The sequence below is a fragment of the Lissotriton vulgaris genome, chromosome 10 (genome assembly GCF_964263255.1).
Source record: "Lissotriton vulgaris chromosome 10, aLisVul1.2, whole genome shotgun sequence".
Taxonomy (NCBI): Eukaryota; Metazoa; Chordata; class Amphibia; order Caudata; family Salamandridae; genus Lissotriton; species Lissotriton vulgaris.
In genome coordinates, this window is record NC_141698.1 from 481407284 (window position 1) to 481433371 (window position 26088).

A 26088-nucleotide genomic window follows, 5' to 3' on the forward strand; every position below is an offset into this window, starting at 1 on the left:
AGGTGGAGAAAAAGGCTCATTTAGAGATGTTGGGTCTGCCTGAGTGGGCATGTGTAACCACTCGGTCTATGGGAGCCAGTAAGGGTGTTTAAGAGGTCCTGGAGCCTGAAAGTATGGCCCAAGAACCGTCCTTAAAGCGAAGAAAGAAAAGAGGTAGGGGCACATTAAATCAGCCCCCATTGTTCCCACAGTCCAAGAGGAGGCAGACTTTGAGGGGGATGCCCTGGAACCTACAGGGGAGCAAGTTGCTGAACTGGGTGACCTGCCTGAGCTGACCCATTTGCAGCAAGAAGGAGGACCCTCCAGTGAGGACTTTTCTGCAGAGCAGAAGTGCCCTTCTCTTGTGGGTGTGCGGCAACGGGACACAAACCAGGCAGCAGGTCATCAGTCTGGATCACAGTTGATCTACTGGGAGAACAACCTCCTTTATACAGAACCTAAGGTTGGTGAGCCTGGTTCAGCCCGTGTGCTGGTGGTACCCCAGCGCTTCAGAGCCTTCCTACTGGGTTTGACTCATGATGTGCCTTTAGCTGGGCATCTGGGGCAGGACAATATCTTTGAAAGGTTTGTCACACTTTTATTGGCCCCAGATGTGGAAGAGTTCAGATACTCATTTTAGGATTTGTCAAACTTGCCAGGTAAGTGGGAAAAGTAGAAGGAAGCAAAAGGCTCATCTCCAACTTTCCCTGTAGTCAGTACCCCCTTTGAATGGGTGGACATTGACATTGTGGGTCCACTGGACCCCAAGGCAGCCATGGGCAACAGGTTTATCCTGGTCTTGGTGGACCAGGCTACCCAGTAGCCGGAAGCCATCCCGCTCAGGACAGTGACAGCCCCTGTGGTGGGACGTGCACTGATGGGGATTTTCCGCCGTGTGGGGTCCCCCAGAGAGGTCATGTCAGACCATGGTACAAACTTCATATCTAATTATATGAAGTCCCTGTGGCAGGAGTGCGGTGTCACATGCAAGTTCACCACTCCTTACCACCCCCAAGGTAATGGACTGGTTGAGAGATTCAACCGGACCCTTAACGGCATGATTATGGGTCTTGAGGAACCTATGAGGCGTAAGTGGGACGTCCTCTTGCCATGCCTTCTTTTTGCTTACCGTGAGGTGCCACAGAAGTCCTTAGGGTTCAGCCCCTTTGAGCTGCTGTATGGCCACCGGTAAGAGGACCTTTGAATCTGGTCAAGGAAGGCTGGGAACAATCTCCCAAGAAACCACCCCAGGATGTATACAGTTACATGCTGGCCCTCAAGAACCAGACTCTGCAATTCTGACAGCTCGCTCAGGCAAATCTGGAAGCCAGCCAGGAAGAGATGAAGCGGTGGTACGATCAGAATGCCACTCTGATTGAGCTTCAGCCTGGTCAGAAAGTTTGGGTTATGGCCCCTGTAGAGCCTTGTGTGCTCCAGGACAGGTGGACCGGACCATTTGAGGTGGTGGAACGCAAGAGTGATGTCACCTACCTTGTGAACTTGTGGTCTCCCAGGAACCCTTTGCGGGTCCTGCATGTTAACCGCCTGAGCCCCACTTAGAAAGGTCCAAAGTGGGCATGCTCCTGGTGACCGATGATGGAATGGAGGAGGAGACCGAGCCTCTTCCTGACCTCCTGTCTGCAACAGAGCAAGATGGATCAGTGGATGGTGTCATCCTTTCTGCCACACTGACCCCTGAACAGCAGAATGATTTTCGCCAACTGTTGGGGCAATTCTGTGATTTGTTCTCCCTGGTTCCTGGTGTCACTGAGTGGTGCATCCATGATGTGGACACTAGGGACAGTCCTCCTTTTAAGCACAAGGCTTACAGAGTGACTGACAGGGTCAGAGCTTACATCAAGGCGGAGGTCTCCAAGATGTGTTCCTTAGGGGTGATTGAGTCCTCTATCAGCCCTTGGGCCAGCCCAGTGGTCTTGGTCCCAAAGGCTGCCGTGCCTGGTGCCACACACAAACTCCGGTTTTGTGTGGACTACAGAGGACTCTATTCAGTCACCAGGACTGACGCGCACCCCATCCCCAGAGATGATGAGCTCATTGATCGGTTAGAGGCTGCACGGTTCCTACAGCACGTTTGATTTTACGCCTGGGTACTGGCAGATCACCTTAACTGATGGGACCAAAGAGAGATCAGCATTCTCCACACCAGATGGGCACTACCAATTCCAGGTTATGCCCTTTGGGATGAAGAATGTTCCTGCCACCTTTCAGAGGTTGGTCAACCAGGTGTTGGCTGGACTGGAGGATTTCAGTGTCACCTTCCTGGATGTCATTGCAGTGTTCAGCACCAGTTGGGAAGAACGTCTGTGCCACTTCTGGGAAGTGTTGATGGCACTGCGCAAGGCAGGCCTCATGATCAAGGTGAGTAAGTACCAGATTGGGCAGGGTTCTGTGGTGTACTTGGGGCACCAGGTGGGGAGCGGCCAGGTGGCGCCCCTACAACCCAAGATTGATACCATCCTGGCATGGGAACCCCTAAAGACCCAGATACAGGTGAGAGCCTTTTTTAGGACTCACAGGGTACTACAGGAGGTTTGTCAAGGGGTATGGCAACATTGTTACCCCCTTGACTGAGCTGACTTTCAGGAAGCAGCCCAAGAAAGTGAACTGGACTGACACCTGTCAGAAGGCTTTTGACGCCCTGAAGACAGCCATGTGCAAAGTTATGTGCTTCAAGCACCCAACTTCTCAAAGAAATTTGATGTCCAAACAGACGCTTCAGATCATGGTGTGGGGGCTATTCTTTCACAGATTAATGAGAAGGGCCTAGACCAACCTGTAGCCTTCATCAGTAGGAGGGTACTTCCACGGGAACAGAGGTGGAGTGCGATTGAACGTGAGGCATTTACTGTGGTCCGGGCACTGAAGAAATTGAGACCATACCTGTTTGGGCCTCACTTCCGGATTTAGACAGACTACAGGCCCCTCAGATGGTTGATGCAGATGAGGGGTGAGAACCCAAAGTTCTTGAGGTGGTCCATTTCCCTACAGGGGATGGACTTTACGGTGGAAAACCACCCTGGTACAGAACACGCCAATGCTGATGATCTGTCCAGATTTTTCTGTCTTAGTGAATAGAACTTCCAAGGGGAAGGGTAGTTCTCCCCACATTTCAGCTGGAAGGGACACGTGTTAGACCTGATACCATTGGCGCGAGTCTCCCTTCCATTTTTCACTGATTGCCTCCTCTGTTTTTGATATGTTTTGCTGGTTTAGATGCTTTGGACACTGTGCCACTGCTATTTAGTGCCACAGTGCAAGTGCTCCCTAAGTTAAATTGATATATTGTATTAGTGACTCCATGATTGGGTTATTCGATTTACTTGTCAGACCCTAGTACAGTGCACCATGTGTGCCCAGGGCCTGTAAATCAAATGCTGCTGGTGGGCTTGCAGCACTGATTGTGCCCCCTACAGAAGCAGCTTGTAAAGTCTGTCTCAGGCCTGCCATTGCAGAGCCTGTGTGCAGTCTATTACTAGATGTACATATTATGACATCATTTGGGGTAAACTATTTTTACACCTATACTTGGTAATTCTTGGTTACCCTTATTAACATCTATCTTTATTTGTCTTTTTTGTCTGTGTCTTTGTCTGATTGTTTGATTTTCACTGTTGGGCTTTCCTGTAGTACCTAGGAGGACATATTCTTACCTAAGGACGTCCAGGTGACATCTACATCACGTTAAGTAGAATTATTTTTACTTCATTCTTCTATTAAAGTAGTAGCGAGAAATGGTCCTGATGAAAGCAGCGGACACCTTTATGGGTCCATAGACTGCAGAAACATGTTGACCGTATGAACTAAATAGTAGCCATATGTTTAACCTACTATTTTCCCGCACTGGTTTTTAAACATTGGAAACATGTGAGGTACCTAATAAACTATTTTCCTCCTGGTTCTCCAATTTTAGAGTTTACACTTTATTCACACACTCACCATTTTTATTATTTTTTCCTCACGCACTGCTTTGTAGTTATCAGTACATGGTCACCTTCCTTAAAATCTTCAACACACTGGGGCACCCACTTCAAACTTCTTTAGTGGTTGCAAGAATACTCTCCTTGGTGTGAGGAGGCCCAGATGATGACAAGGGCGGTACCGGACGATAACTTATGGGTACTTTCATACCTTGGAAGTATCTTGTGCTTGAATCACATGTTTTCTTGCTTTACAATCACATTTAGAGTTGAGTTATACATCAGTCATTGTTTCACAGATAGTTTGTTTAGACCCACAGCGAATTATTGTTTTGCATACTGCAGTCTATTACTGCCATGTCGACTTGGCAAGTGTACCCACTTGCCAGTCCCTAAACATTCCCTTTTCTATATTTTAGTCACCCATAAGGTAGGCCCTAGGGCCGGGTGCATTGTATGCAAAAGGTAGGTCATGCCCTGATGTGTGTGGCATGACCTGGTAGTGAATTACAGGCTCCAGGAGACAGGGTGAGTCAGCACAAGGCTGAATAGACCTATTTGCATGTAGATGGGTGGGAGGAGTAGCACCTGGGACTGAATATGACTGTGCCTGCCTTCCATAATGCTGGCTCCCCCTCCTGTAGTGTATCTGATGACCCTGGCCCACACTGCCAAAGGAAAGAAGGAGTCCTGTAAACAAAGTGCTCCAGGACTGCACAGTACTGCTTTGGACTAGGTACAGGCCCCTCTGCCTTTAGAGAACAAAGGATTTTGCAGTATAAATATGGGGACCCAGACCCCAAGACTTTAGATCACTTCTGGAACAACAAGACAAACCTCTGCCAAGGAGACGAACCAAGAAAGCTGTAGGAGTTGGAATGCCCCCCTGCCAATGTGCTGTGTTGCTGGGTTGGCCTACTGTGGTATCGACAGTGCCAAGGAGAGGAGAAGGAACTTTCAAAGAACGTTCATCACCTTGCAGAATATTACTCCAAGGGCATGAACTTGTGCTTGCCTCCTGCTGAAGTCTCAGGGACAAAAGGCTTCACCACCAGCTCCCCTCTGAATTTCCTTGCTGGGAATTCTGTCTGCAGACATCTGCATGTCGCTGGGAACACGACTCAACGAGAAGAAGCAAGTCGCAGTCACAGCTGTTGCTGTCGCATCGCCGGAGAAGAGTGTTGCCACCGCAGAGGTCGCCGCTGCATCACCAGAGAAGCCTGCCTTCATCAAAGCTGTTACCCGACGCATCACCGGAGAAGTGTTTCACCGCCGTAGAAGTCGCCATCGCTACACCGGAGAAGCGTGTCACAGGGCCTGTCGAGGCTCCAAAGCTACAGAGTTTGCCGCACGGCCGCCAGCCGTGCATGCATCGTCTTTCACGTTGTCGCACAAAGGAGCTATCTTGTCGCATCGTACCGGATTGTCCCATTGCATCGAGGCGCCATCTTGCCGCATTGTAACCAGAACGCAGTACGAGAATAAACGCATCATCTCCTCTCCGGTAAGGGCCAAGGCGCATCCCCTACTCTGCACAAGCATTGCGGCGCGACGCATCATCTCCCCCGAAGCAAGGAACCAACGCATCTCCACCCCTGCGAACCTTTTGTTTGTTTTGTGTTACACATCCAGGTTTTGTTGTTTGTTGTCTTGTGTTAAGTCTATATAAAGAATACTTATTTTTATAAAGCCTCTGTTGTGTCCATCTGTAGTGTTTTCACTGTATTACTGTGTGTGTTCACAAATGCTTAACACACTGCCTCTGACATAAGCCTGTCTGCTTGTGCCGAGCTACCAAGGGGGTGAGCAGTGGTTATCCAGTAGTGTAATCCCCTTTCCCTGAATTAGAAGCAAGGGTCCCTATTTGGTCAAAGGTGTATTCCATTGCCAACTAGAGACCCCCAGTTCTAACACCCAGCCATCCCACTACCTGCCCAAAGAAACCAGACCCCAATGTTAGAAATTAGCGGTGCCTTATTTTGTATTACTCCTAAGGTGGAAAATAATGTTTCCTACCAATAAGTTAAAACAAGCATTTGCAATACAATAGGTCTCGCTTATATGAGAGTTAGCGCTATCGACATTTTAAATGACAATGCCTTTCATTTATCTGTTTTAAAAACAACACATAAATACAAGGCATACAGGCAGATGCATCAAAGAAAATACCGTGAGCAAATGGGCAGATTCTCAGAATCTGACCGTTTGCTCCCGGTATTTTTGCATTTAGGATGCATCATCCCAAATGCAGAAATTGCAATTTAAGGAATCTCTAAATAGCGATTTCTTAAATTGCTCCTGCATTTAAGGAATCCCAAAATGAGACTCCTTAAATGCAATGCATGAAACCCAAAAAAATAGCGATTTCGCTAATAGGGGGAGCAAATTACCATGAAGTTGAACTTCGTGGTAATTTGCTAAAACTTTGAAAAATGCACTTTTGTGCGTTTTTCAAAGTTACATGTTGCGCACACACATGCCCTTAGGGCATGTGTGTGTGTAACCTTTGTGCACAGGTCAATTTCAGGGGTGCAACAGGGTGTCCTTTGGACACCCTGGCACCCTTGAAATAGCGGAACATTAGCGATTCGGTAATAGCTAATCGTTAATAAGGAATGGCTTTCCCATTCATTCCTATGGGCCTGTAGGCCCATAGGAATGAATGGGAAAGCCATTCCTTATTAGCGATTAGCTATTACCGAATCTTAAATAAGGAATCTGAAGGAATCGCTAATAACATTGCGATTCCTACATGCATCCCGTTTTGCGAGTCTTTAATAGCGATTCCTTAAAATCCGCTATTAAGGACTCGCAAAACATAACTTTGATGCATCTGCCAGATTGTCGTTTATGATGCCAATAGTTTAAAATTGTCCTGCTTGCAACAGCAGGCAGGACAAGGCTATTTGAGAAAATAGTGCTCGGAGGCTGTAATTAAAGCCTACTGAGCAACATACGTAACACGGTGTGTCGCCCTGGGAAGTTACAAACTGAAACACTGCGGTACTAAGGAGGAACTACTAAGCCTTTTGACCAATGAACAGCCACAATTTACAGTGGACAATGGCACAAGCCAATGAAAAATGTGGGCGGAGATTGTGTGGAGCTTCAAGTCCCTACCTCAGTACTGCATGCCTCGCGGAGCAGTGCATGCTCTGCCCAGGCTTGACCTAAAAAGGCCTCATCCCACAAAGCAGTCAGACAAAGGGGCTAAGTTGTCTTTATTGTTCCACGCTAACTCCCAAAGGGACAAACAAAAATATCCTTAAAAACTGGATAGCCCAGTCTTACGTGAACAATGGTTGTACAATGGCACAATTGTGCCCACTGTGGAGAGAACAACGCAGAAGTGGAGAGATGCTGCATGGGTGCTTGTCCACAATCACGCCACCACGGGTCAGCAGCAGTTAAGTGGGTATGTGTAGGCTCATGTATTCTGACTTTAGACTCACTGTATTCAGAGGCTTTGGCTAAAAAAAAAGGAAATAAAAAAACGTCATTCTGATTCTCTATTATGGTTATTTATTTATTTATTTATTTATTTATTGTACACAAGAACTAGAACTTTTCAGTCTGTGCATGGGGTCCCTTAAAATTTTCAACAATAATATTTTCATTTTAAAAAGGAGTTTTGTAAAGTAAAAACGACTATCACAGTAACCATTGCTGTCCGAATTTTAAACACTCATCTGTATTTCTTAAAGCAGCACTAAGGGACTGATTTCGCTGTCGTTTGGAAGGCCTCCGACCTGTCCATACGACTAGTTTGTAGCCGAATCGTGCTGCGCAATGGAGTTGAATACCGACCAAGCGAGTACGATGCACGATTCGGACAGCCGCTTCGCCTCGTCTCTGCGAGACGAAACGGCAGTCGGTAATTGTACTTGGGGGGGGGGCCGTAGCAGGCCCCCTTCACCAGGGGCCCTCCAAATCTCTCACAGGGGTGTGCGCATGGGTCCCCCAGGTCAGGCATGCACAGCCTGGTGGGCACCATGGGGTGCCCACCACAGAGTTTACGCTTTTCCCCACCCACCCTTTTTAGGTCGAGGCTACGGTCGCACTGCGTAAGCAGTGGGCGGAGCTGAAGATTTTATGTTGTGTAGTATGGGGGCTTGAACCCACCCCTCTTATCCATTGGTTGGCCTCGTAAATGCTGGCCAGCCATTGGAGGAGAGGGGCGTCACTCGGTTCTAGCCCCGGCTTGAGCATATTTGGGGGCGTTTTTCTCTCTTTTTTTAAGCCCCGCCCCTTTTCTAGTGGTGGGCGTTACACCCTCCCTCTCGCCGAGGTCCCAGTCTGACCTAAACACGCCCCTCAATCCAAAAAATTATGGGCGTTTCTCCGAGCCATTTGTGAATGACCTTGGAGAAACATGGTGGTGTGGAGCGCTCCTCTCTTGCCTTCCGAGATCGTAAGGCAAGATAGGAGCGCTCCACACCACCATGTTTCTCCAAGATCATTCACAAATGGCTCAGAGAAACGCCCGTCATTTTCGGGGGGGGTGGGCTGGCGTAACTCCGCCGTGAAACTTTACGGGAAACTCTCCATGCTGCAGTTGTTTCCTTGCTCTCTAACTTGTTCCTTTTGACTGGTTGTAGCTGCTTCATGCTACATGTTGGAATGTGTGTTGCAACAGAGGGGGTGCGAGCTGTGAGGCTCCCCGGTGTCTGCCAGCCTCAGGTGGAGCCCTCAGGGCCGGATGAAGACCCCTGCTTCCGGTGCCAGCACCCCCTTCCGGTGGCAGGCGTTCGGGATAACATTAAGACAGGGAAAAACACGATAAACGTAAATCCTCACTACAGGCCTCACCAGGGAGCCAGAGGTGGGGACGGTTCACGCCCGAGCTGCCACTTTCCTGGAATTTGTGGTAGCCCTCGCCCTCATATCCCCACTGCCACCTCTGTGGACTCCTCCAGTGTCCCTTGAGGCCTTGCAATAGTGTTTTCTCAGACCCTCGCTGAAGTTGTGTGTGGGGCAGGTTGGCATGTCCATATTAAAGCGCCACATGTCTGCTCATCAGCCCGTGCCACCCTATAGTGCCTTGCGAGGCAGTTGCGCTTATTGGCGCTTGCCACACACAAGCCGTCCACGCCGTGGTGTCTTGGACACAGCGCCCACGGTTACAGCCCCCCTCATATAACGCAGGCCACAGACCTAGCTGTGTCTTGCTGCTGATACAATATTACAGCACTTCTTCATTTGTAGACTTCGGGAGGCTGAAGGAGTGAGTTGGCCCTATAGTTGCGCCTGTGCAGCACGGCTGGGCTCTGCTGTGCAGGAAGACTGTGTTTGCTTTTATATGTATGCATTTCACTGCACAATCGTGTTCTATATGCAGCCCCGGGCCACACTCTGCGCTCTGTGGCCTCAGGCGCTGTAATCCCGCAGCGCTTCACAGGCCGAGCTGGAGTGATGTCACCCGTGCCTGCAGAGTATAGCGCCTCGGGTTACAGCTCTGCCGCCCTCATGCTCGTCTTCTCCTGCACTCTCTCTCTCTCTCAATCTGTTCTTGTTCTCCACACCTCTGCTATCTCTCCATTCCTTGACCTAGAACCCACTTCCGGCTCTCTACCCCTGCCTGTTGTTTGCCCATGAGTGGGTTTTTTCTCCTGGACTTTTTCCTACTTATTTAATTCTATCCAGGATATTAATCAATGTATTTTCTACAAGGCGTACCTCCAGTTCCCCACCACCCCAGCTCACATTCATTAACTCAGACCAGCACTTTATCTCCTCATCCGCTCCTCTCTGCCCCCCCCACCATCGCCTCCACCCCCACCACCCTCGCCTCCGCCCCTCATATCACATCACAGTGCCCGCTCTTTCGTCCTCTTTCAGATTTCTCCTTTCGCCTCCACGTACTCACTCTGCCCTCTCTCCTTAAAGTGCACGCATCCCTCCTCACCCCCGGTTTCTGGAGTTTCCCTGTTTTCTACTTGTCCCCAGCCCTCTTCCCCCGTCTTCCTTCTCTCTGATCTCGCTTCTCCGCACTCTTATCCTCTCCCTGCTCCCTTGGATGTATTCCTCTCTCCTGGTGTTGCTGCTGCTTCTTCTCCCTCTCACCCATCTGTTCTTTCCCTCTCTTCAGTCCTATCTCCGTTCTTTCTCCTAAACTCGCCTCCACCCCCTCTATATATTCTGCTCTGTCTGTACCCTCGCCCCTTCCATCCCCCCTTCGCTTTCTCATGTCCCTCCGTCTGCCCTGTACCCATCCCTCAAGCCTTCCCTTCCCTCTTCGCCGCTGCCCTCTGCTCCCCCTCTTCTGTCTCTATCTGCCCTCTCTTTTCCGGTCTGACCTGCCCCTCTCCCCCTCTGCTCACTGCCCCCACCCCCGCTTTTGCAGTTTCCTGCTCCCTCTTTCGTATACTTTTTCTTCTCCTGCACTCTCTCTCTCTCTCAATCTGTTCTTGTTCTCCACACCTCTGCTATCTCTCCATTCCTTGACCTAGAACCCACTTCCGGCTTTCCCCCCAGCAGTTCTCGGCTCTTGCTTGCTCCCGCTGATCTACTGTTTATCAAAATAATAGTTTATCATCGGTTTATGAAACACTATAAACATAAAAAGCATATATTCTCAGTTTATCATAAAAATCGACATCATTTACAACTTTGCATAATAATTAACGACGCTTCTAAAATGAATGGCAATTTTACAGATAAGCCATCTTTCTCTATTCTTTCTCAGACAGGTCTGGTCGCCTCTGCTCGTCTTCGTCTCATCTCTCACGTCTCAGTTCTTTCCCATCACTCTCTGTCGCCTCTCGAATCACCCTCCTCCCGCCTGTCTTTTCCCTCTCCTCCGTCACTTGTCTGCCCTCCCTAGACATGAACTGCCTCCCCTCCTTCTCGCTGTGCTCTTTCCCTTCGCTGGTGCTGCTTTCCTCCACCTCTGCTTGCTCTCCCTCTTCGCGCCGGCTCTCCTCCTGGGTTCTCTCCCTTCCCTCCACCCTCCTCCCCGGCTCTTGCCGTGAGTGGGGGGCTGTGTGTGTGTGGGGGGCTGTGTGTGTGTGGGGGGCTGTGTGTGTGTGGGGGGCTCTGTGTGTGGGGGCGGCTCTGAGTGTGTGGGGCTCTGTGTGTGTGGGGGGCTCTGTGTGTGTGGGGGGCTCTGTGTGTGTGGGGGGCTCTGTGTGTGTGTGTGGGGCTCTGTGTGTGTGTGGAGCTCTGTGTGTGTGTGTGTGGCTCTGTGTGTGTGTGTGTGTGGCTCTGTGTGTGTGTGGCTCTGTGAGTGTGGCTGTGTGTGTGCGCGCGCGATTGAGAGGCGAGAGGCTGACTTGCTGTGCACAGTTTCTGGGAAGCGCGTCCACATTTCAAGTTCAAGTTCAGAAATTTGTATAGCGCACTACTCACCCATAGGGTCTCAAGGCGCTTGTGGGAGGGGGTGCATTATTTATCGAATAGCCAGGTTTTAAGTTCCTTTCTGAAGGAAATGTGGTTCTGTGTGAGGCGGAGGTGAGTGGGGAGAGAGTTCCAGGTCCTGGCCGCTAGGAAGGAGAAAGATCTTCCTCCCATGGTGGATCTGTGGATGCGCGGAACTGCGGCGAGCGCTTGGTTGGAAGATCTTAGTTGGCGGGTGGGTGTGTAGAAGGACAGTCGTGTGTTGAGGCATTCGGGTCCTAGTTTGTAGAGGGCCTTGTGAGCGTGGGTGAGGAGACGGAACGTTATTCTCTTGTTGACGGGAAGCCAGTGGAGGTCTTTCAGGTGGCCGGTAATGTGGGCTTGGCGAGGGATGTCCAATATGAGTCTGGCAGATGCGTTTGGATGCGTTGGAGTTTTTTCTGTAATTTGGCTGTGGTTCCAGCGTAGAGGGTGTTTCCATAGTCCAGTTGGCTAGTGACCAGTGCGTGGGTGATCGTCTTTCTTGTTTCGGTGGGGATCCAACTGAAGATTTTTTTGAGCATACGGAGTACGTTGAAGCAAGAGGATGAGACGGCGTTAACTTGTCTGGTCATCGAGAGGGAGGAGTCAAGGATGAATCCCAGGTTGCGTGCGTGGTCTGTGGGTATGGGTGCTGTGCCCAGGGCCGATGGCCACCAAGAGTCGTCCCAGGCAGAGGGTGAAGATCCTAGGATGAGAACTTCCGTTTTGTCTGAGTTAAGTTTTAGGCGGCTGTTTTTCATCCATTCGGCTACTTCTCTCATGCCTTCATGAAGATTGGTTTTGGCGGTGTTAGGGTCTTTGGTGAGGGAGAGGATCAGCTGGTTGTCGTCTGCGTAGGAGATGATGTTGAGGTTGTGTTGTCGCGCGATGGATGCGAGGGGACTCATGTAAACGTTGAAGAGGGTGGGACTGAGTGATGATCCTTGTGGGACTCCGCAGAACACTTCGGTGGCCTCTGATTTGAATGGGGGGAGTCGGACTCTCTGGGTTCTTCCGGCGAGGAACAAGATGATCCAGTCTAAGGCTTTTCCTTGTATTCCGACGTTGCTGAGGCGTTGTATGAGGGTGCTATGGCAGACTGTGTCGAAGGCGGCGGAGAGGTCGAGTAGGATGAGGGCAACTGTTTCTCCGTTGTCCAGGAGCGTTCAGATGTCATCTGTCGCTGCGATGAGGGAGGTTTCGGTGCTGTGTTTGTCTCGAAAGCCGGATTGTGAGGGGTCGAGGAGGTTGTTGGATTCAAGGAAGGCGGCGAGCTGGCTATTAACGGCTTTCTCAATGACTTTGGCTGGGAAAGGGAGGAGGGAAATAGGGCGGTAGTTCTTAAGTTCAGAGGGGTCAGCTGTGGGTTTCTTCAAGAGGGCACTGAGTTCGGCGTGTTTCCAGCTTTCAGGGAAGGTAGCGGAGTAGAAGGAGCAGTTGATGACATCGCGGAGATGGGGTGCGATGATGGAGTCTGCTTTGTTGAAGATGTGGTGGGGACAGGGGTCAGTTGGTGAACCTGAATGGATGGAGTTCATTATGCGGATGGTGTCTTCAGTGGTGATTGGGTTCCAGGCGCAAAGGTTGTTAGAGAGCGGTTCGGGATTGGAAATGGGTGGGGTGGGCTGTTCTTTCGAGATGTTCTTAAAGCTGTTATGTATGTCGGCGATTTTGTTGTAAAAGAAAGAGGATAACGAGTCGCAGAGGTCTTGGGAGGGAGTAATGTCGTTAGAGGCTGCGGTGGGGTTGGTACATTCTTTGACGATGTTGAATAGTTCCTTGCTGTTGTGGGCGTTATTGTCGAGTCGATCCTTGAATGCTGATTTCTTGGTGGATCGGATCAATTGGTGGTGTTTGCGGGTGGCTGCCTTGAAGGTGGTCAAGTTGTCAGTGGTTGGCTTTTTTCTCCATGTTTTTTCTAGAGTACGGCATAGTTTCTTGGAATTCTTAAGGTCATCGTTGAACCAGGGGGCCTTTTTGCTACCTTGTTTGATCTGGTGGTTTTTTAGGGGTGCTAGTTCGTCAGCGCTATGGGTGATCCATTGTTTGAGTTTGGTGGCAGCTTCGTTTGGGTCCGATGAGAGGGCTGGGGGGTTTTTGTTGAGCGATGTGAGGAGTTGGTCGGTGGTGATTTTGTTCCAGTTTCTTCGAGGAGCAGGTTGTGGGGGGTTGTGAGTCGTGGTAGTTTTGTAGCTGAAGTGAACACAGCTGTGGTCTGTCCAATGGAGAGATGTGGTATGTTTGAAGGAGATGTGTTTGCTGGAGGTGAAGATGGGGCCGAGCGTGTGTCCGGCTAAGTGGGTGGGGGTGTCCACAAGTTGTTTGAGTCCGAGGTTGGCCATGTTGTCCAGAAGGGTGGTGGTGTTGCTGTCGTTTTTCTTTTCTAGGTGGAAGTTGAAGTCTCCCAGTAGAATGTAGTTCTCGGAGGGGAGGGCATGTGGGCTGATGAAGTCGGTGATGTCTTCGTTGAATTGTTTACGTGTTCCTGGTGGTCTGTAGATGCGGGTGCCTCTAAGTGTGGACCTGGGGTCGGTGTGGATCTGGAAGTGGAGGTGTTCGGCGGTTGCAAGGTGGTCGTTGGAGTTGGTCGTGATTTTGATGGTGTTCTTATGGACGATGGCAATGCCTCCTCTTGTTTGGTTGGTGCGGTCTTTTCGGATGATCTTGTAAGCGTCCGGGATGGCTATGGCGATGTCGGGTGTTGATGATGCGTTCATCCAGGTTTCTGTGAGGAAGGCGATGTCCGGTGACGCAGTGTCGAGTAGGTCCCAGAGTTCTGTGGTGTGTTTGTGGATCGAGCGGGTGTTTAGCAGGATGCCTTTCAGGTGGTTAGAGTCGGAGCTGTGAGCGGAGGTCGTGGGTTTGGTGTGGGTTTTGATGCAGGCGAACTTGTAGGATTGGCAGGTGAATGGACCGTGGGTACGTCCTGGGGCAGCTTCGTAGCATTGTGGTGTGCGTCCTGGGTTAAGGTCTAGGAGGGTGGCGGCGTCATACGGTATGCGGGAGGAGTGAGGTTTGCGGGTCCAGGGGGTCTGGTGCTGGGCGCGGTCCAGGCGTGGACGGGAGTAGACGGGCTTACCTTTGGCGCACCTTCGGCTCGCATAGGGCGTGTCCGCTGAGCGTGAACCCTGCGTGGAAATCCATCTGTCATAAGTGGATGGTGGAAGGGGAGGGGCGAGGGGGGTCAGCTGGGAGGCGGGAGCGTGGTGGGGGGACGGGCTGGGCTACACAACAACAAAATGGCAGCGAGCAACTAGCACTGAGTAACTAGCGCTATGACAAACAATGCTGGCAGCGGAGCGCTATTACAATTACTGTAATAATGGAAATAACAAAATTACTTCAGGCACCAAAGTGCTGCTATGCAACAAAGCGCTATATTAAATTAGTGTCAGAATAATTCAGGCACTAAAACGCTGCTTGGCAGAATGTATTCTCAAATTAATTCAGGCCCCGAAGCGCTGCTTGGAAAACAAAGCGCTAAGTCAATTAGTTCAAGGCACGCTCAGCAAAGCGCTACGATACCAGTCGGTAGGGCGGGAGGGGAGCGACCGTCTCTGATGAGGTCAGCGCGTGCCCCGGCCTGTCTCCCTTGAGAGGCATCTCAACAACAATAGGTCTCGAGAGCGAGACCTAAACATAAGCTCACAAAGCTGCCCCGGCTCTACCCTTACCCACTCCTCCAATGTCCGGCCCATGGCTTTGCAAGAGAAACAGGAAGAATTTTACCTTCCCCCTTGTCATCATGTATTTATGAATTAACAGGCTGACAGAAGAAATGTTGAAAATAAAACAGACTTGCTGAGTAACCAAGAGTGTCTCAGCCAGCCGGTCTGCCTCTGATGCCTCTGGAAAGTTAAAGAAGGGATTAGCAGAACGGAGCAGCTTTCAGCTGCATGGGCTCTCCGAGAACAAAGGAGATACAGCGTCCCTGGCTCCACCCCGACCTCTCCTCCTATGGATGCCCCCGCACAGCCCAAGAAGCAACAACGGAGGAGCAGAGCAGCCTCTAGAAACTGTGGATTAGTCTGGCCCTGAATATCCCTGCTCCCATTGAAGCTCCCGCTCAGTGAAACTTGTGCCTGTTATTTTTTATGAAACAAAAAAATATGAGGAGCTGTTAGTGCTCTGATCCGTAGAAGATAAGCTTCTTGAGCTGCTTCAGGGTGTGAGCATAGAAGAGCAGCCATTAGAACAAGAAGCCGCGTGCCAGCCAGGGGCGAGGAAAGGGTGGTTAAAAAAGTAGTTCAGTTTAAGAAAACACATGGGCCATATCGAAAGGATCCGTGTAGCAGGGGTGGTCGCAAAGGCGGGGATGAAACACCCACAAGGCAGAATAAATGTGTGCTATACTCCAACCAACACTATGAAATTACTGAAGGCAGACCAAACAACCTATAAAAAGCGGTGGGCGTGTCATAGGTGTGTTTCATCTCTACATGCGGCATACAACATGCCTCGCAGAGCGGGGCATGCGTTCTGCCTCTAGGCTCGACCTAAAAAGGAGCCCTTGCAGTGGGCCTCCTATCTCACTCCCCTTTTTGTTTATTATTACAAGCATGGGGTGACGCTCCCCTCCGGGTCTGGAAGCATCCTAATCTCGCTTTACAAAAAATGACCTAGACACCTTCCTGCCAATTATCGCCAAATAGCACTACTAGATGTGGTAGGAAAAGTTTTTGCCAGGAGGATTCTGGTGCATCTCACTGAGTGGGTTATGGAGAAGAACATCCTCCCTATTGAACAAGCAGGCTTCAGACAATAACTGTATGCTGAAATTTATAGAGGAAAAGTACACGCTAATTCGAGTGGTTAATCTCTATGTGGTATTTATAGATTTTTCACCAGCCTTTGATAGGGTACACTTTGAAAAAAAAATTAAGCTGAGTATGCCTGACACCCTTCTCATTAATATGTGCCCTGCGTTCCTCCACTTGGTGTCAACTGTGATTAGGGGGTGGCTGGGCATCATCCTCTGTAATTCCATCAAAGAATGGGTTGACACAAGGGTGTCTGCTGGCTGCATTGCTTTTCTCCTTCCATGTCTCGGACCTCCTCAATTGTTTTGCAGCAAATAAGGGAGATGTTCCGAAGCTAGGTGGCCATCCTTTCCCTGTTTGATGCATGCAGATGATATTTCAGTTTTTTATATAACACCTAAGGGCTTAAAATATAGGGTGGTGTCAATCCAACAAAATACCGGCCTACATTATTTAAAGATCAATGTCTCAAAGAGCAAAATATTGATTCTAAAAAGCAGAACATTTGGGAAGATTAGTGATTATGTTTGAAGTATAGTCTCAGAGAAACTGGAGATTGTGAAATCATATCCCTACTTAGGAAACGTTTTAACTGGTAATACACTGGATAAAAGCCCACATAGAACACTGCTGCTCTAAAGCCTCCTTGCATGTAAATGGGTTACGTGCCTTTTATAATGCAATGGGGAAAAGACATTTTATGCAAATGCTTTTCGTTTTCAAACTGAAAGTCCTAACTACACTACTACATGCTATGAAATCTATTAGGCCTGGCAGATTTATAGGGGGCTATAGTGATTTTACTGCAAGCTGTAATTGCTGTAGTAAAAGACGATGCACTGGTGGTTCTTAAACAAAAGTATGAAAAGAGATGGCAACACATCATAACTGTTCCTTACATGTACTGAATACTGATCATGTACCAATAAAGAGTTACAAAAAAAATATCTATTAATGGGACTTACCTGTGAAAATAGAAGGGCAGATTTTACGCAAATTATGTAATTTTAATTTGTTTTGTGTGCAAGGATTAGCCAGTGTGATTCGGTGGGGTTATCAGCTGAATGACAGTGAAAAGGACTCTATGAGAGCCTTTTTGAATCACAAAATAATTGGTCCAGACTTTGGGTTAGTAGTCTTTCTCACGAGACTTCATTTTGACGCTGAGTTACTTTGATTTGCAGGAAGAGCTTGTGCTTTTCCTCTCTCCTTTAGAATTCAAAAACCTTTTAAATGGTACTGGTAGCATTGCCAACTACCAGAGGGATCTCACGTGTTGTATGATGAAGAAAAGGATGGAGGTGATATCCTTGTCTTGCTATCCTAAGGTAGCCCAGAGATAACTGTCCTGGAATTTCGACCATGGTACTCGCCAGTTTCTGACTTTTTTGCTAATAAATTTGCTCCTGCTAAACGATTTCAAAGCAAATTGGTCATCTTCCGGGAAAACTGGGAATGGCTGTAATGTGTAATCTGGACATTAACCATGTTCTTTTTGTGTGTCCTGCTTTGTCATCTCATCTTCGCCGCTTTCTATGGCCAATGTTTTTACACACCATGTTAACTCTATAGAGGCGGCATGAGAGTTTCTGTTTTACCCAAAGAATAAAGTAATTTGTACAGATATTTATTATATTATGTAAGGATTTACAAATATATTTATGTTAACCTATCACAAGGATTGCTGCTAAATTAGGGGAGGGAATTCATTTGGTTTCTCACTATCTGCACATAATGACTGCTGCTATGTTGGGGACAGATCTCCTTGGAAGCTTATGATGGAGTAAACTGAATATAAGTTCACTATTTTGGAGCATTGAGAATCGTTTCTGTTACAAAATGTTTCAATTAATGTATTCCTTTTTTAATCTGGACCGAGATTTGCAGATGTCCAAAGAGGACACTCTTATGGCTACTCATTATGGAGAAATTTGCACAGAATTTCTGCTGCTATGTTGGGGAGAGAACTTCCTTTCGATGTTTATTACAGCGTAATGTGCACACAAACTCAATATTTCTGAACTCCATGAATTGTTTTTAGCTGCAACATTTTTTAATTCTTTGAAAGATCTATGATTTTTTTCTTTTTGGATTTAGGATTGTTTCCATGTTGGGGAGCAGAACTCTTTTGGCTGTTCACTATGGAGGAATTTGCACATACTTTTTACTGCCATGTCGCTGGGAGAACTTCATTGGAGGTTACTTTGGAATCATTTATATATAAGATCTGTATTTTAGGGTTCTATCAATTGAGTCCAGCCAGTTCTCTAGTTGACCATTATGAAAAGGAGATTATGTGAGCATATATTATATATTTATTAAGTTTCCTATTTTTTTTAGAACATAATGCTACTGTATTTTATGTATTGTATTGCCTTGATTTTATGTGGACCTCTTTTGAGATCCAAATCTTGAATAAAGAATTGAATTCCAGGAAGAAACTGATGTGGATGAATGTTTTTTGTGAACATTTTGTAATAATTCGTCGAATGAGGCCAAAATCTTTAGCAAAGCAAAAAACGCTCATTCTAAGGAATGAGCAAGAACTAACTAAACCTACATAGCGGCTATCGCCACTAGGATATATATATACTTTCACTGTGTGTTAAGCCACTCACTTGAGCATCACAACGGCACTACCTAGACCAGGAGGCTCAGCGAGAGCCAACGCCCACTGAGGCAGTTGGTTGAAATAAATGGATTGCCTGGGCTACATGCAGTGTTTTACTTTCTGCCTCTGAAGAAATGCGGTTGCACATGAAACGCGTCAGGCAGCTTGAACTTTGGTAAAGAATCTCCTCCAGCAGGCTGCAGCTTCCTGTAATAAACAAGATAAATACCTACCTGTGTGAGGCTCTTCTGAGTGGGAAACTCTTTTGTTGGATTTATACGGCTGGTCCCGGTCGTCTGAAGAGCTCTGCCACAAGAGAAGTGGAATAGTGCAGCAGTGATTGCACGCAGCACATTTGAGCAGGAAGGTCATTGTGGAAGGTATACAGTGCAGAATGCTGTTTTTGAGAATCATTTCAGACCCACTGGGGTTTTAATTAATGACACTTTCACTGCGTGTTAAGCCACTCACTTGAGCATAACAATGGCACGCCCACTGAGGCGGGTGGTTGAAATAAATGGATTGCCTGGGCTACATGCAGTGTTTTACCTTCTGCCTCTGAAGAAATGCGGCTGCGCATGAAACGCGTCAGGCAGCTTGAACTTTGGTAAAGAATCTCCTCCAGCAGGCTGCAGTTTCCTGTAATAAACGAGATAAATACCTACCTGTGTGAGGCTCTTCTGGGTGAGAAACTCTTTTGTTGGGTGCATAAAGTTTATTGTCGACCATGCACCTCCGCCATGACACGTTTCGGGCCTCCCTTGATCACATGACAATATATATATATATATATATATATATTCACTGAAAAAACCATAGGTTTCACACCAGTTATAGTTAGCTGGAAATTTTACTGATATAAAACCATTGAAATTCCCACGTTATAGTTAGTCGGACTCACTATAACTTGCGCGTGCAATGCACTGCTGATGACATCACATATTACATCACTCATGACATGGTCAGTGACATCACTCATAACATCACTGATGACACCGTCCTTGTGACAGAGTGACAGAGTGACAGACCTCCTTTCACTGTAAAGTAACCCTTGAAACACATATTCAAAAATAGAAACTAACATTTTCAAAAAAGTGGAGATACCTATACCAGTTACAACAACCAATTCAGTAATTCCACCATTTATATACACATCCACTCATTCATCAACAGTTCTATATAGTCAGTCATACATGTACTCACTCATCATATGTAGTGAGACACCTATACATCCGTTATCACACCGACAGTCTTCCAAAAGTTGCTCACACACATGCAAATAAACTATTGAACATCCATTTTTTTGCATATACAGCTATACACACACTACCACCTTACTTCTAAAGAAACTTACACATACTTACTCTCTTAAAAAATCACTTATAGAAACACATACTTATTAAAACAAGAATTCTTTCAATCTCTCACTCTCATATATACTCACTTATATACATCAATACTCACATATACTAGATTAAAACATATGTAGTTACTGATAAAGACACTAGTAAGACAGTCATTCACTTACTAACACACACATATACACACTCATTCACCCATACAGTCCGGCACATATGCTGTCTTCAAAACACATACAAACAGTGAGTCAGTCATTTATGCATCTATGTGCTAAGTAACACTCCCACCAAATCATACAGACACTTATACTGATACTAAAAAAAACATCTAATAACCCATATACACACATATGTAGCTACTCACCAACCCATGCAGCCACTTATACACAAAGTGAAACACTGATACATATATTTAAATATTTAAACATTACTCACTAATATATGTATTCACTAAGATACACTTAATAAGCCAGTTATTCAATATTTTTTTTTTTAAAACCATCCATTTAGACACTTATTTAAACATTTATTCTCCCATCGACCTTTACATATACATATATAAAACATATTTATTTTTCAGAAAGACACACATTCACTGGATGGTGTCATCAGTGATGTCATGAGTGATGTCACTGACCATGTCATGAGTGATGTAATATGTGATGTCATCAGCAGTGCATTGCACGCGCAAGTTATAGTGAGTCCGACTAACTATAACGTGGGAATTTCAATGGTTTTATATCAGTAAAATTTCCAGCTAACTATAACTGGTGTGAAACCTATGGTTTTTTCAGTGAATTTAATAGGTTTTTTAAATGCTAATTCCTAACTATAACCGGTGTGAAACCTATGGTTTTTTCAGTGAATTTCATAGGTTTTTTAAATGCTAATTCCTAACTATAACTGGTGTGAAACCTATGGTTTTTTCAGTGAATTTCATAGGTTTTTTTAATGCTAATTCCTAACTGTAAGTCTCACTTTATAAATAAGACTGTTAGCACTCTAGTTGTTCTTTAGAACACTCTGGTACATTCTGTCATTGGGCTACAGTTGGGCTACATCTAGTTGAAATTTGGGCTACATTTACATTTTTTGGTCTCTGGTGGCCATCTTTGGGCTACATTGGGCTACATTGGACTACATTTGGGTTTCATTTTGGCATTTTGGCATATATATATAGCCCAATGTAGCACAATATATATTTTATCAAAGTTAATTTTCGTAAAAACCACTTAAGAATAGGGCTACCAGTCCCTACAATTTTTCCCATTTTTTATTTTTTATTTTTTGCTTTGGAGCGCTCCCGGTGCGCTTCCCGGGGAGCGCCCCGAAAAGCGTACTTTTATAAAGCGCCCCCGGGCGCGCTCCGAGGAGCGTCCCGTAAGCGCCAATGTCGCGAACGAAAACATGATCATGACGTATCGCGTAGCCGCGTCCGCGTGATACGCACGGCGTAAGCGCACCCGGAAGTACTCGAGCGAATACGATCGCGCAACGTAAACATCCGACGCGCTTACGCTACGCGACCCGAAGCGCCCCCGGGCGCGCCCCGGGGCGCGTAGCGTAAGCGCGTCGGGTCATGTGACCTGAAAATAACACTTTTCATTGGTTCATAACAGTTTTAGTTTCATAATGATGAAGCCCCTGGTCTTGTGACCTGAAAATAACACTTCTCATTGGTTCAGGACAGTTTTTTTTCTAAATGATGAAAGACCCCACCTTTTTTCCTTATTCTGACTTTGTCCTTTGACTGAGGAAGACCTGTTTGTACATCTCTGTACCTTTTTGATATTAATAATGGCTTCAATAGCAGCAGCAGCTGGTGCATCTGCCCCACCACCACCACCACAACCACCAAGAGGACCACCTCAAGATTATATTGGTGGTCAAGAACAGGAGGAGGAGGAAGAGGAAGAGGAGGAGGGGAGGAGAAGATGGCTGCCTGAAGAAAATACTCCATACAAACCCAAGCCACACATTATATGGGAGTTTTTTTCAATCCCAGAGGGCAAGAAAAAAGTTAATGCACCCAAGGTAACTTGCCTAATCTGCAATGATGAACTTTCACGGGGCAACCCAAACAAAAAATATTCATTTGGTAACTATACCATGATTCGTCATATGACCAGAAAGCACCCAAACAACTACTCTTGTGCTGAGTTCAGGGAACTGGCCAGTAACCTCCCCAAGTCGTCAAGGACCACCTCCCAAACAAACCAACCGACTTCATCGGGACCAGAAACATCCGAGATGATGCCTTGCATTCAGCCAAGATTTGCTGATTTTAAAATCACTTGTTCTGCATGTGGCAAGCTTATCGCCTATGGTGAAAAAAGCATTAAGCTCATCGTCCTTGCAGGCGATAATCACAAGTGCCCCAAAAATAAGTAATTTTTGGGGTTTTTTATTTTTTTGCTCCAGTTGAGCCAGTTTCAATTCCCTTTTTTTGTTTCTCCCCCTAAAAAAATACAAAAAAAATATAAAACTGTTTTGAAAAGCCAAAAAAAGTTCAAAAAGTTCAAAAAACACAAAAAAAATATAAAACAACAAAAAGAAGAAAAAAAAAGTTCTTTTTAGAACTACCTCCAATTTCTAAATAAAAACTTCATTTTTTAAAAACTCTGTCATCTTTTTTCCTCATATTACGCTCCCCGGGCCGCTCCCCGGTGCGCGTACCGGGCGCTTCCCCCGCGCAAAACGAAAAAAAAAAATATTTTAAATGCCCCGCGGGGCCCTTTTATAGCCCCCACATCAAACCTAGGGGGTCAAGGGGGGGTCTACCCTGCCCCCTTATGGTCATTTCCCTCTTTGTTTTGCCCACCTCTCGTGTCTCGATCCTACCGAGACACAAGATGGCGGCCGCTCCGGACTGTTTAGAATGTTTACAGACAACTGAGAGCCAATCAGCTTTCTGCGCGCAAGTCGCGTGTCACGCCTGGAGCGCTCTCCGGTGCGCGCACCGGAGAGCGCCTATAGATATATATATTTTTTTTAACCTAAATTACTCAAAATCCACTGGAGCACATATCTTGAGACATAGCAAAGGCACATCGGGCTACCAGTCCCTACAATTTTGCCAAGTTTGGTGGAAATCCATTTAGCCGTTCGGGCTAAAAGTGAAATCGACCGCCCTATGGAAATTAACATGGGGAAAACGCGTTTTGGGACCCCCCTTTTATCTCGGCCCCCGCTTGACGTATCCCCCCCAAACTTTCAAGGGAGAACCGGAGCTCGACGAGGCCATTTTCAGGAAATTTTCAGGCAGATTCGTCAACCGGTGCCAAAGTTATTCCAAATAGAATTTTGAGATTTAACATTGAAAAAAATCCTAACTATAACTACCTACTGGCGACCGCCAGTAGGTAATATATATATATATATATATAGTAAGCTGAAAGTAAAAGGAAGATTGCCTTTACAACTGGTGTCCTAACAAGGAAAAATGAACATGCTTTTAAACAAACACTTGCGCTATGAACCCACTTAGGGACTATTTGTTCTTTCTCCTAGGACCACATTGTGAGAAGTTGGCCCGATATGCAGTGTTCACTATTCTAGCAACCACTATGCATCGGTCCAAACGACCCTTATGGTGATTGGTTGTAAGTCAACCTTAGACCAGCTATCCTAGTAGCGTGGATACGAGCAGTCTTCGGGCTAAACTCTAGAGGGCGTGTTAAGCCAGCTGTTATACCATCACATACCCCTTGAACATCAAGTGAAAGGACACCACACAAGTGTTATGAAAATAAACAGTGTATTTATTAGAATCACAACAGCCCTGTACTCTTTATGAGGACAGGGTACTAAGCACACAACGAAACTCTTAGGAAAATACTTCAAGTGCACAATCAATTCAAGTGCCCGAGGGCACGGAAAGTTTAGTGGTCTCGGGCGGACCCGATAAGGCAAGTCGGAAGCAGGGACTCGGGACCCTTAAGTAAGGAGGCTATGCGGGCACCAAAATGCCAGAGTTACCTAGCCACAAGGGCTGCGGCTGCACAAGTCTTACAGGCGTCGGGGGTCTTCGTTGACGAGCCAGGAGCCGGAAGGAAGGAGTTGCTGGCCGGCGACCAGGGGAGATAGTTCGTAGAGATCCAAGCCTGGATCAGAGATGGATGACACCTGAAAGCAGAGGGGACCAAGTTCGTACTACTAGCCAGCAGTCAGAGGGTACCAGGAGGGCACCGGATGATCGTCACCTCGACTAGGTGAGTGGGCGACGCTAGGCTCTGCAGTCTCATGGACCAGGAGGCGTTGTCGGCGACCAGGATGGAGGTGTGAGCTGTCCCACGAAGATTGATGCTGACGGCGTCGCTGGGCCCAGGATGGGGGCAACAAGCCTTGGCAGATTTCAGGGCCACGTGGTGGGCCTAAAATGGCGTCTTGAGTGGACCAGGAGGGTCCGGGGTGCTCCTCTCGCAGAGGGGAGCAAAGGCTAGTCTGGAGCAACCAGACCAGCGGCGTTTGTTGTCGGTTGTCGTCAAGAGAGTCACAAGCCAGCGGCTAGTGATCGGACAACGTGCTGAACAGCGAAGCAGAAGGGCCCCACGCAGATCGTGGAGATGCTGGGAGGCTGCACTTCGGTGCTGGAGCGGCTCAGGGTCGGGGCTTCTCGGACCCCAGAGTACTCACCAGAGAATTCCTTCGGTGGTTGTGCTGGTTAAGAAAGCGTGCAGGTTTTGATGATGGCCGGTCCCTCGAGGTCTCGTCGCACCCACAGATCTCAGCTGAGCTGACGATGTGGGTAGAGGTCAGAGGTGCCACGGAAGCCGGTTCTCGTCGAGCTGGGCAGTCGGATTCCTGAGGAAGGACTTGCAGCAAACCGCAGGGTTCTTGGATGGTGCCTGCGGACGCAGGGTGAATACTCCTTAGCCACAAGGGAGAAATCTTAAGAAGAGTCTCGAAGTCCTTTCGTAGAAAGTATTCTTGATTCAAAGATGATCTAATTTGGAAGGGTCCCTGCTCCGGCCTTTATCCTAAAGAAAGGGGTGGGTACATGACTAGGTCCTGCCCTAGGGGTGGGACCAGGAAGGGGGGTAGTTACACCCCTCTCCCCTGCCGGACTTTCCCCAGGTCAGGGGCTGCGCGCCCCTGGAAATGGTTCTAGCCGGCAGATGTGTAGTGAGCACCGGGGTGCCACTCCGCAGTCACCTTCTTGTAAAGCCCTGCCTACCCAGGATACACAAACAACCCTGTCTGGGATGGTGCGAACACCGCCCCGGACAGGAAACACTTTGTCCAAGCTCTCCTCGCTGGAAGGACTCCCAGCAGCAGGAGGTCAGACTTGTGTCTGTGGTGGCAGCATCCATTTTGTGGAGCTGAGGCTTCAGTTAACTTTAACCGGGGTTCACAGTTACGTACATGTCGTGTCCCTCTAGAAGGGCGGAATGCTAACCTCGTCGCCAGCATTGGTGAGGGGTCAGCATCCCGATTCGTATGACACCTTACTCGACATGTCTTGATAACGCGATACCGAAGTTACCAATATGGTACGCGTTATCATGGAACAGCCATTGGGTCTTGGGTCCGCAAGCTGCAACCGGGCTCGGCTCGTGCCAGAGCCCAATTCACACGATTCCACGCACTCTGCCTTCAGGATTGTCAAGGCCTGCCATAGGAGTGACTGATAGGAACTCGGGTGTCCATTCTAGGGTTAGATATAGGGATACTATACCTAAAGCAACGGGCGAGTACGCCAGGTTGCCCCAGCTGTCGCGCAGCCAGTTGTGTCAGATTTAGATGGCCATCCAGGGGTGGCATAATACATGATTCAGCCCCTGGTAGGCCCTGGGTACACCGATGCCCTGAGTTACAGGGTCTGACAAGGTGGTCCAGTTCCAATTGGGTAATGCACCTAGGGTACACATCAATTTAGCGAGAGAACAGCTAGGCTGTGGGTCTGATTGGCAGGCCCACAGCCCGAGAAAGTCGTAAACCAGTGAAACAAAAGCAAAAAGTCTGGGTGATCATAGGATTGCAGACCCTACTCTCCTACACACATGTCCCAGCATGCAGCCTGTATGGAGAGTGCACTTAGCACGGCCCATGGGGGGGCCATCAATGAATCAACTGCGTGCATAAAA